This window comes from Electrona antarctica (assembly GCF_951216825.1).
Source record: "Electrona antarctica genome assembly, contig: scaffold_47, whole genome shotgun sequence".
NCBI classification, from domain to species: Eukaryota; Metazoa; Chordata; class Actinopteri; order Myctophiformes; family Myctophidae; genus Electrona; species Electrona antarctica.
Genome location: NW_027638748.1, coordinates 810,804 through 823,693, shown reverse-complemented (window position 1 = coordinate 823,693; position 12,890 = coordinate 810,804).

Genomic DNA, 12,890 nt, shown 5'->3' with positions numbered 1-12,890 from the left:
ACCTTCTAGCTGTGAGGCGACAACACTACCGACTGTGCCACTGTCCCCCCCTCTTGGTTTTATTTTTGATAAAGATTTTAAACTTAATAAACAAATCAGCTCCGTCGTTAAAACTCTCTTCTTCCAATCATCGCCACGGTCAAATCCTACCTCCCCCTAAAAACAGCTGGAGATGGTTATCCATGCTTTGATTTCATCAAGAATAGATTATTGCAACTCTTTGTATATTGGCATCGACCAGGCGTCACTCAGGCGTTTACAGCTAGTGCAGAACGCAGCTGCCCGCCTTCTCACCGGCACTATAAAACGTGAACACATTACTCCATGTCTGCCCCTCCCCATTAGATCTGCTCAGATAGATGCTATCCAGTCCACGTTTTTCCCCACCAAGGTACTGGGGGCTCCATTTTTGGGGTTTTAGGAGTGGGGAAAGGGTGTTCCACCACTAAAGTTGGTATTTTGGTTACCTGTCTAAATCCCTTAAACACCTCCGTTAACCGTTATATTATGCATAGGTGTGGTTTGGACGTTGCAATAATTAAATCATATTTAACCAATCACCAGTCTTGGCTTTAAGAGATCCCTTTAATAGATCCCTTAACCGTCGCACGTTAGTGCTATATTGCTCCGCAGCCGCAGCCGCTGTTCCCCCCCCCCCCCCCCCTCGTGCCGTTCTTTTTTTTCTCCACACGCACAGAGTCACGAACACTCGTCTTTTCATTGAGTCACAACTCGCTCAAATCTTGCTCATTTTTTACAATTCAAAGTTATATGTAAACTACGCAATTAGGGCTTTCAGAGGGTATATAGATTGTCGGATTAAACCATTTGCTGCGCTGGTGATGAACTGAAGAGCAGGCTGGCACAAATAACTTATTTGACTATACAATTATATAAACAAGGAAGTGGCAGGCACTCACTTCAGCTGATTATAGGAAAATAACAAAGAGATGCAATATGAATATTGGAGAGATGAGGCAGCCTGACTAGTCTGTGTCTGGAGTCCTCCATTGAAGCGCGCGGTGGCCGCTCTTTACCAAACTAATTTGGCATGGCTAACGGGTGCTTTTAAATGCCACTATCGCTTTCCCAAATGTGTGTGCGGGTAAAGGATGCGACAAAATTGGAGCCCTGGGGCTCCTTGTGTGTGTGCTTTGCTTCCTTCAGGCTGCATTGCCATGTCTGCTTATTATAAGCAACCTTTGACTGCAAGTCCCTTGCAGATAAACTATTGGTAGTTGCTGGCTGATGTTTTTTTTTGGGCTTCTAAAGTGTACAGTAGTTGCTTATTTGGGCTTGCTTCCACATTTCTTCACATCAAGGAACCCCAGATTAATATGTAATTGTCCACGGACATCCATCTGAACACATTTTGTGCCTTTTTTATTAAAATGTTTAAAGAATATTCAAAATATTTCGATTTATTCTCAATGTGTTTTTAAATAACAAATGTACAACCTCACAATGTGTTGCTGTGAGCTTGTAGATCAGCTATTTTCCATTTGTGGTTGTTTTCATAGACCTGGTCACTTGTTTCTCTTGCAAAACTGGCAACACAGCAAGAGGAACTTATGCACACACAAACGTGGGCTATATGAAAAAGGTGAATAGAAATAATGTTTGATTTGATTTGACTTGGAGTACACAATTCAGACACCAGATGGAGCTGTTGGTTGTAAAGGAGTTCATGTTTCAATCATCCTTCTGGTCAATTCAAATTCAAACCTTTGATGAGTAGAGTGGTGTCCATCTTTGAAGTCAATAAGTCCATGCATGGACGAGTCACTCTTCATGGAGACACAGCTGGGTACAGGAGACGCTGCTCTGTGATGATCAACCCTGTTACAAAGAGAGGATCAACAGGATTTATAGAGAATCATATCAGGCTTGGCAATTTCATAGTCTAGGAAGTTCTACTCAAACGTGATTATTCTTAGTTGAAAACAAGCAATAATAAACAATTATAAAGTTAAACCTAAACATTCAGCTGTAAACAGTGACCACAGCTATTTCAGTTATATAAGCAGTGTTGTACCCGAACTCGTTCAAAGAACGATAGCTCACGAACGCGTTCCTATTTCAGCTGAACGTGAACTGAACGTACTGTATTTCTACCTGTGAACGCGTTCATTTCTGGCGTGTGTGAACGTCACTTTCTCACGTTCAACTTCGTTCAATACCATATTTGTAAAGATATGTGGTCACTTTAAGAATAGTTTCACTGAGATCCTTGACCCTCAAAACATACCGGTAGGTCTAGACACCTTATTTGTTCATTTAAGTGCAATATTGGCTGAGATATATAGTGAAAATAGATTTTTTGATAATGGCGGCACTAATTTGCATACAAATGGTAGCGGGGACAAAACTTTTTAACATAGTTTATTCAAGTACGAAACAGCAAGAAATATTCATGTGGAGTCAGTTCATTAAGGTCATTCATTAATATTCCATAATGTGGAGTCAGTTCAAACCCAGTAAATATTCCATAATGTGGAGTCAGTTCAAACCCAGTCATTCATTAATATTCCATAATGTGGAGTCAGTTCAAACCCAGTCATTCATTAATATTCCATAATGTGGAGTCAGTTCAAACCCAGTCATTCATTAATATTCCATAATGTGGAGTCAGTTCAAACACATTCATTCATTAATATTCCATAATGTGGAGTCAGTTCAAACCCAGTCATTCATTAATATTCCATAATGTGGAGTCAGTTCAAACCAAGTCATTCATTAATATTCCATAATGTGGAGTCAGTTCAAACCAAGTCATTCATTAATATTCCATAATGTGGAGTCAGTTCAAACCCAGTCATTAATATTCCATAATGTGGAGTCAGTTCAAACCCAGTAATTCATTAATATTCCATAATGTGGAGTCAGTTCATTAAGGTCATTCATTAATATTCCATAATGTGGAGTCAGTTCAAACCCAGTCATTCATTAATATTCCATAATGTGGAGTCAGTTCAAACCCAGTCATTCATTAATATTCCATAATGTGGAGTCAGTTCAAACCCAGTCATTCATTAATATTCCATAATGTGGAGTCAGTTCAAACCCAGTCATTCATTAATATTCCATAATGTGGAGTCAGTTCAAACCCAGTCATTCATTAATATTCCATAATGTGGAGTCAGTTCAAACCCAGTCATTAATATTCCATAATGTGGAGTCAGTTCAAACCCAGTCATTCATTAATATTCCATAATGTGGAGTCAGTTCAAACACATTCATTCATTAATATTCCATAATGTGGAGTCAGTTCAAACCCAGTCATTCATTAATATTCCATAATGTGGAGTCAGTTCAAACCCAGTCATTCATTAATATTCCATAATGTGGAGTCAGTTCAAACCCAGTCATTCATTAATATTCCATAATGTGGAGTCAGTTCAAACCCAGTCATTCATTAATATTCCATAATGTGGAGTCAGTTCAAACACATTCATTCATTAATATTCCATAATGTGGAGTCAGTTCAAACCCAGTCATTCATTAATATTCCATAATGTGGAGTCAGTACAAACCCAGTCATTCATTCAATATTCCATAATGTGGAGTCAGTTCAAACCCAGTCATTCATTAATATTCCATAATGTGGAGTCAGTTCAAACCCAGTCATTCATTAATATTCCATAATGTGGAGTCAGTTCAAACCCAGTCATTCATTAATATTCCATAATGTGGAGTCAGTTCAAACCCAGTCATTCATTAATATTCCATAATGTGGAGTCAGTTCAAACCCAGTCATTCATTAATATTCCATAATGTGGAGTCAGTTCAAACCCAGTCATTCATTAATATTCCATAATGTGGAGTCAGTTCAAACCCAGTCATTCATTAATATTCCATAATGTGGAGTCAGTTCAAACCCAGTCATTAATATTCCATAATGTGGAGTCAGTTCAAACCCAGTCATTCATTCAATATTCCATAATGTGGAGTCAGTTCAAACCCAGTCATTAATATTCCATAATGTGGAGTCAGTTCAAACCCAGTCATTCATTCAATATTCCATAATGTGGAGTCAGTTCAAACCCAGTCATTCATTCAATATTCCATAATGTGGAGTCAGTTCAAACCCAGTCATTCATTAATTTCATTCTAAAATATAGGCCTATAGCTGATACTGACTGAATATACAATTCACAGATTTGAGGTATAGTGCAGACTTTTGGCTATAGAAAGAGCAATTTTCATCTTGGGCTTAAATTGAAGCTTAAGGATATGGGAAGTTTTCTATATACAAGTGAGGCAGTGATATTCACCATAATGTGCTGGAGAATAACCATCTTTGTTGTTATTTGTTAAGCGGACAGTACATATGTGTGTTTCTGGAGATGATGCAGGTCATATTTAAGAATACAATGGTAGATAGCCCCGAAATCCTATCTGCTACATAGCCCTATGTGTCAGGATACTCCATGCCAAATTTCACACTTCCATGTGTATTTATGTATTTTAGTGAATTTTTATTTGCCTTTACACAATTTCGCCAGAGACATACCAAAAAAGGGGATTTGGGGCCCCTGAAACCAAACTGAGGCGAGTTGGGAGTGGTCCCTTCATTTTGAGATGGCCCAAAGTATATGCTAACAGGAAATAATAGTGAAAGCAAGGTAGCAAAAAATAGTACGAGGGCTTGGCCTAGCTCCCAGACTACCAGGCTAGTAAACGTTAGAAAATACAAACTACTAACTTCTACAGAGCTTTTTATTAGGCTTATTGTAGCCTACAACTGTTGTTAATGGTGTTAATTTAGAACGCCAATGACTCGTCTTTCTGTCTGAATCACGTTAACTATAGAGTAGAGACTGACATTTTGTCGGGACTCCCGCGGGACACGGGATTCCCGCGGGATGGGATTAATATTTTTAATTATCCCGTGATCGGGACGGGACGGGAATGAAAGTTAACGGGAGTGTGCAGGAGCGTGAATGACGTTGGTTGTGCTGCCAAGTTCCAACCAAAAGAACAGAAGCACCCATTTTTGTTGTAGTCATCTTTCTGTGAGCCAACACTCTTTTGACTTGCTGACACAGGTCAAAAGAACTACATAGTTACCCATAATCCAGCAGTGCTAGTGCTGCCTTCCACAACACAAAAAACTCCTCCATGCAATCCAGTCGGGCTGGACGTCTTTTACAGTTTTATATGAAGACATCGCAATGCGGCCGTGTATGATTCTGCATCGCGCCGGTGCCGTGATTTAATCGATTATTTATACCCAGATCATCCTGATGCATTTGTTTCCCCTGGCAGTGGCAACGTTGCAACTTTCAGACTTAGATAGTATTTTAAACAGACCTATAGCTTGTTACGTAGACAGCTCTAGAATTGCACTTTATGTAGTCATAGCACTTTATAGTACACATGTATAATATATTATATAGTATAGTATGTATAGTTAACATAGATACTCCACTGTTACGTTCTTAGTTTATGATTCATGATAACTACTTTTTATATATGTGATGTATGCCATGCTTTTGTTATTGCTTAATGTAAGTCGCTCTGGATTAAGAGCGTCTGCTAAATGCCTAAATTGTAAATTATTCAATTGTGATGCTACGTTAGCTACATGCTAACGCTGTTACTGTTAGCTAGCTCCCTGAACAGCTGTCTGAGCGAATGTTCAATACATCGTCTCCCTTCTTTCTCCCAACAGAGTCCCATACACCAGTGGTTCCCAAACATGTTCGTGTCAAGGACCCCTAAATCGACATTTATTAGCCCGCGGACCCCCATTTGAAAAGATGCCAGGGGCGGGGACCCCATAAGAGAAGATTTTTATTACGGTTCTAGCTGTGATTCTCAACCATTTTAATTTCAAGGACCCCCAGTTTGACATGCATTAGTCTACGGACCCCCATTTAATGGCATTTTTATTGCCGGTACCCCCAAATTATATTCAAGTCAAATCAAGTTAATTTGAGTGTACAAATGGAACAACATTTGGTTCCATTTGTACACTCTCATAACATAATTTGTTAGACCCATAAGGGTCCATTTGGTTCCAAACTATTATTTAGCTGGGGAGTGGGGACCCCCTGGAACTCTCTCAAGGACCCCTGGGAACCACTGCCATACACATAGACTTGTACACTGAATAAATATTCATATAGAGTTAAATTAACACTGAGGGTTTGTTTTATCTTAATTGACAAAGCACTTGTTAACTGTTAAGCTTTAAGTTAAAGTTAAATCCAACACTTTATTTATTTTAATTTTATTGGTAGGATATCTGTCTTGAGAAGCCAGAAGTGATAGATAGGCCTAGATGGATAGATGGATCGATCGATCAATTGCCTAATGACTAAAAAAAATAAAAAATAAAACAGGAGCGGGATGGGAGCGGGAGTAATTTCGAGTGGGAGCGGGATGGGATCAGGAGTCATTCTACAGGAGTGGGACAGGATGGGATTTTTTTTTTAACTCTGGCCCAGGATTGGGACAGGACAGAATTTTTTCTGTGGGAGTGGGACAGGACAGGAGTGAAAATCCACTCCCGTGTCAGTCTCTACTATAGAGCCATGAATTAAATAAAAATCAATTTGTCTGCACTTATTTTTTACAACTTATAGCAACTCGACTGCTTTTGATTTGGCTCTAAATTAATCGCGCAACTGTTGAGAGCTCAGCGTTTAGGTGCATATATACCCCCATAGATTGATTACTTTATAAACAGAAAAAAGCACAGGAACGTAGCCTACAGTTCAATACAAGGTCTGCTAAGAGGATTGTATAACCCAAGAAAGCACTATGGCTTGTTTCCATTAGGGTAAATGGGGTCCTTCATATTAAATTAATCTGAACATTAAAGACACAACATTTGTCACCACAACAATATCATTATTGCAATGTGTATTTAATATACAGTACAAATTGCAACAATGATATTGTTGTGGTGGCTAGCTGCTGGTGAAGTTTAAATAATAGTGCCACCTCATAATTGTAAAGCGCATTTTCAAATTATTGAATTAATGAATTTGTGTTTATTATGTACTTGGTTAGGTTAGTTATAATATAAGCATAATGATGTCAGAAAAAAGGGGGAAAAAAATAATATTAGGATCCGTTAAGGGAACCGTTGTGAACCGGAACCGTTAAGAGGGATCTGTTAGGAACCAGAACCGTTAAGAGGGATCCGGTAAGGATCCGGAACCGTTCAAATCCTAACGAATCCCAACCCTAGTTGTGAGCTTGTAGGCTGTGGCTGTGAGGCTGTGAGCTTGCAGGCTGTATGAACTGAGACCCTTCACAATAAAAGCATGCAGCTTTCACAAGTTGGCCCATAATAAAGACAAGGAAAAGGATTAAGAATTCGGTGGCATTTCACATTGCAAAGAGCTATTTCTTTTTCTCCCAAAATGTAAAAAAAATATATATAATAAGGAATTCATTTGGATAATGGTAATGGAGATATTGTAAAAGTTGTCACTTTATTAATCCCCAAGGGTTTTTTATTCAATAAAGTCTGCGGTTATATGGCTATGGGCTGTGGCAATAATTTTGAAAAAACAAAAAAACAAAAAGAATAACGAAAAATAACTAAAATAGTTCATTTTTTGGAACCATGAACTTTAGTGAATTAGGAACTATGAACTGAACTAGTTCCTTTTGAAATTTCTGAACTGTGAACTGAACTAAGAGAAATCTATGAAAATCTGGGAACTAAATCGTTACCAAGAAATTTCTTCACCAATCTAAAGGTGTCTAATGATTCTGAATCCATTTCAAGCATTAGTTTTGCACAAAAAACACTCCTTGGGAGGAAAACGGCCACACAAACGTGATGAGGTCAGCACATTTGGTCAAGTGGATATGGCCTAATTTAGCCCAAGGAGTGTTTTTTGTGCAAAACCAATGCTTGGAATGGATTCAGAATCACGAAATCACCCTAGTTTCATATGTCACATGCTACTTAAAGAATGATGAAATTTTGACTTTTTTGCCTTCTATAGGATGTTATGGGTATGGTCACATATTATGCTAATAACTCAACTTTCCCACGGGAGTTGAATTTCAAACTTTTAGTACATGTTATGACGGCCGGGCTCCACCGGGCGCGTCAGCGTCGCGTCTCCGTCACCGTCAGGGAATGTTCCCTTTTTAATCAATGAAGGGTGGCTCCACTGCCGGCGTTGACGGAGACGCGACGCGTGCATTAAAATTGAACCGGTGCGTTTTTTGACGCGACGCAGACGCAACGCAACGCGTCCGGTGGAGCCCTGGCGTTAGACACCTTTAGAAACACATTGGTGAAGACATTTCTTGGTAACGATTTAGTTCCCAGATTGGTCAAATACCTGATAAAATGCCCTTACTACTAGTTTCTCACCCTCAATGAAAACAAAACTGAAATCATATATTTTTTTACCACCATCCGACCATAATATCCTTTAGCTCCCTGGGTGTGTTAAGTTCTAACATCCACCCCTTTCCAAGAAATCTTGGTTTTATATTTTCCAAATTTTTATCCCACGATTTTGCAACCCATTTATTCACCCGGTGTCAATTATCTAATGTAATCCTGGGCACTACACTTCCTCTGCCAACCTGGGAGAGCAACGGACTGACCTCATGCTTCTATGCATGAGGAGTCCAAGCTGCTTCTTTTCACCTGACAGGGGAGAGTTTCCCCGGTTGGACGTAGAGCGTGGAAAATACCCCCCCCCCCCCCCCCCCCCCCCCCCCCCTCGTGCCGTTCTTTTTTTTCTCCACACGCACAGAGTCACGAACACTCGTCTTTTCATTGAGTCACAACTCGCTCAAATCTTGCTCATTTTTTACAATTCAAAGTTATATGTAAACTACGCAATTAGGGCTTTCAGAGGGTATATTGTGCGTGTAGATCGTCTCTACAGAACGGTATGAAGCGAAAAGAAAAGTTTTGCAAGTCGGATTAAACCATTTGCTGCGCTGGTGATGCACTGAAGAGCAGGCTGGCACAAATAACTTATTTGACTATACAATTATATAAACATAATGGACACAAGGAAGTGGCAGGCACTCACTTCAGCTGATTATAGGAAAATAACAAAGAGATGCAATATGAATATTGGAGAGATGAAGCGCGCGGTGGCCGCTCTTTACCAAACTAATTTGGCATGGCTAACGGGTGCTTTTAAATGCCACTATCGCTTTCCCAAATGTGTGTGCGGGTAAAGGATGCAACAAAATTGGAGCCCTGGGGCTCCTTGTGTGTGTGCTTTGCTTCCTTCAGGCTGCATTGCCATGTCTGCTTATTATAAGCAACCTTTGACTGCAAGTCCCTTGCAGATAAACTATTGGTAGTTGCTGGCTGATGTTTTTTTTGGGCTTCTAAAGTGTACAGTAGTTGCTTATTTGCGCTTGCTTCCACATTTCTTCACATCAAGGAACCCCAGATTAATATGTAATTGTCCACGGACATTCATCTGAACATATTTTGTGCCTTTTTTATTAAAATGTTTAAAGAATATTCAAAATATTCAAAAATATTTATTCTCAATGTGTTTTTAAATAACAAATGTACAACCTCACAATGTGTTGCTGTGAGCTTGTAGATCAGCTATTTTCCATTTGTGGTTGTTTTCATAGACCTGGTCACTTGTTTCTCTTGCAAAACTGGCAACACAGCAAGAGGAACTTATGCACACACAAACGTGGGCTATATGAAAAAGGTGAATAGAAATAATGTTTGATTTGATTTGACTTGGAGTACACAATTCAGACACCAGATGGAGCTGTTGGTTGTAAAGGAGTTCATGTTTCAATCATCCTTCTGGTCAATTCAAATTCAAACCTTTGATGAGTAGAGTGGTGTCCATCTTTGAAGTCAATAAGTCCATGCATGGACGAGTCACTCTTCATGGAGACACAGCTGGGTACAGGAGACGCTGCTCTGTGATGATCAACCCTGTTACAAAGAGAGGATCAACAGGATTTATAGAGAATCATATCAGGCTTGGCAATTTCATAGTCTAGGAAGTTCTACTCAAACGTGATTATTCTTAGTTGAAAACAAGCAATAATAAACAATTATAAAGTTAAACCTAAACATTCAGCTGTAAACATTGACCACAGCTATTTCAGTTATATAAGCAGTGTTGTACCCGAACTCGTTCAAAGAACGATAGCTCACGAACGCGTTCCTATTTCAGCTGAACGTGAACTGAACGTACTGTATTTCTACCTGTGAACGCGTTCATTTCTGGCGTGTGTGAACGTCACTTTCTCACGTTCAACTTTGTTCAATACCATATTTGTAAAGATATGTGGTCACTTTAAGAATAGTTTCACTGAGATCCTTGACCCTCAAAACATACCGGTAGGTCTAGACACCTTATTTGTTCATTTAAGTGCAATATTGGCTGAGATATATAGTGAAAATAGATTTTTTTGATAATGGCGGCACTAATTTGCATACAAATGGTAGCGGGGACAAAACTTTTTAACATAGTTTATTCAAGTACGAAACAGCAAGAAATATTCCATAATGTGGAGTCAGTTCATTAAGGTCATTCATTAATATTCCATAATGTGGAGTCAGTTCATTAAGGTCATTCATTAATATTCCATAATGTGGAGTCAGTTCATTAAGGTCATTCATTAATATTCCATAATGTGGAGTCAGTTCATTAAGGTCATTCATTAATATTCCATAATGTGGAGTCAGTTCATTAAGGTCATTCATTAATATTCCATAATGTGGAGTCAGTTCATTAAGGTCATTCATTAATATTCCATAATGTGGAGTCAGTTCAAACCCAGTCATTCATTAATATTCCATAATGTGGAGTCAGTTCAAACCCAGTCATTCATTAAATATTCCATAATGTGGAGTCAGTTCAAACCCAGTCATTCATTAATTTCATTCTAAAATATAGGCCTATAGCTGATACTGACTGAATATACAATTTTCACAGATTTGAGGTATAGTGCAGACTTTTGGCTATAGAAAGAGCAATTTTCAAGATAGAAAGGTCATCTTGGGCTTAAATTGAAGCTTAATGATATGGGAAGTTTTCTATATACAAGTGAGGCAGTGATATTCACCATAATGTGCTGGAGAATAACCATCTTTGTTGTTATTTGTTAAGCGGACAGTACATATGTGTGTTTCTGGAGATGATGCAGGTCATATTTAAGAATACAATGGTAGATAGCCCCGAAATCCTATTCTGCTACATAGCCCTATGTGTCAGGATACTCCATGCCAAATTCACACTTCCATGTGTATTTATGTATTTTAGTGAATTTTTATTTGCCTTTACACAATTTCGCCAGAGACATACCAAAAAAGGGGATTTGGGGCCCCTGAAACCAAACGGAGGCGAGTTGGGAGTGGTCCCTTCATTTTGAGATGGCCCAAGGTATATGCTAACAGGAAATAATAGTGAAAGCAAGGTAGCAAAAAAATAGTACGAGGGCTTGGCCTAGCTCCCGGACTACCAGGCTAGTAAACGTTAGAAAATACAAACTACTAACTTCTACAGAGCTTTTTATTAGGCTTATTGTAGCCTACAACTGTTGTTAATGGTGTTAATTTAGAACGCCAATGACTCGTCATTCTGTCTGAATCACGTTAACTATAGAGCCATGAATTAAATAAAAATCAATTTGTCTGCACTTATTTTTTACAACTTATAGCAACTCGACTGCTTTTGATTTGGCTCTAAATTAATCGCGCAACTGTTGAGAGCTCAGCGTTTAGGTGCATATATACCCCCATAGATTGATTACTTTATAAACAGAAAAAAGCACAGGAACGTAGCCTACAGTTCAATACAAGGTCTGCTAAGAGGATTGTATAACCCAAGAAAGCACTATGGCTTGTTTCCATTAGGGTAAATGGGGTCCTTCATATTAAATTCATCTGAACATTAAAGACACAACATTTGTCACCACAACAATATCATTATTGCAATGTGTATTTAATATACAGTACAAATTGCAACAATGCTATTGTTGTGGTGGCTAGCTGCTGGTGAAGTTTAAATAATAGTGCCACCTCATAATTGTAAAGCGCATTTTCAAATTATTGAATTAATGAATTTGTGTTTATTATGTACTTGGTTAGGTTAGTTATAATATAAGCATAATGATGTCAGAAAAAAGGGGGGAAAAATAATATTAGGATCCGTTAAGGGAACCGTTGTGAACCGGAACCGTTAAGAGGGATCTGTTAGGAACCAGAACCGTTAAGAGGGATCCGGTAAGGATCCGGAACCGTTCAAATCCTAACGAATCCCAACCCTAGTTGTGAGCTTGTAGGCTGTGGCTGTGAGGCTGTGAGCTTGCAGGCTGTATGAACTGAGACCCTTCACAATAAAAGCATGCAGCTTTCACAAGTTGGCCCATAATAAAGACAAGGAAAAGGATTAAGAATTCGGTGGCATTTCACATTGCAAAGAGCTATTTTTTTTTCTCCCAAAATGTAAAAAAAATATATATAATAAGGAATTAATTTGGATAATGGTAATGGAGATATTGTAAAAGTTGTCACTTTATTAATCCCCAAGGGTTTTTTATTCAATAAAGTCTGCGGTTATATGGCTATGGGCTGTGGCAATAATTTTGAAAAAACAAAAAAACAAAAATAATAACGAAAAAGAACTAAAATAGTTGAACTTTAGTTCAAAATGTTGAATTAGGAACTATGAACTGAACTAGTTCCTTTTGAAATTTCTGAACTGTGAACTGAACTAGTTTCTCACCCTCAATGAAAACAAAACTGAAATCATATTTTTTTTACCACCATCCGACCATAATATCCTTTAGCTCCCTGGGTGTGTTAAATTCTAACATCCACCCCTTTCCTAGAAATCTTGGTTCTATTTTTTTCAAAATTTTTATCCCACGATTTTGCAACCCATTTTTTCACCCGGTGTCAATTATCT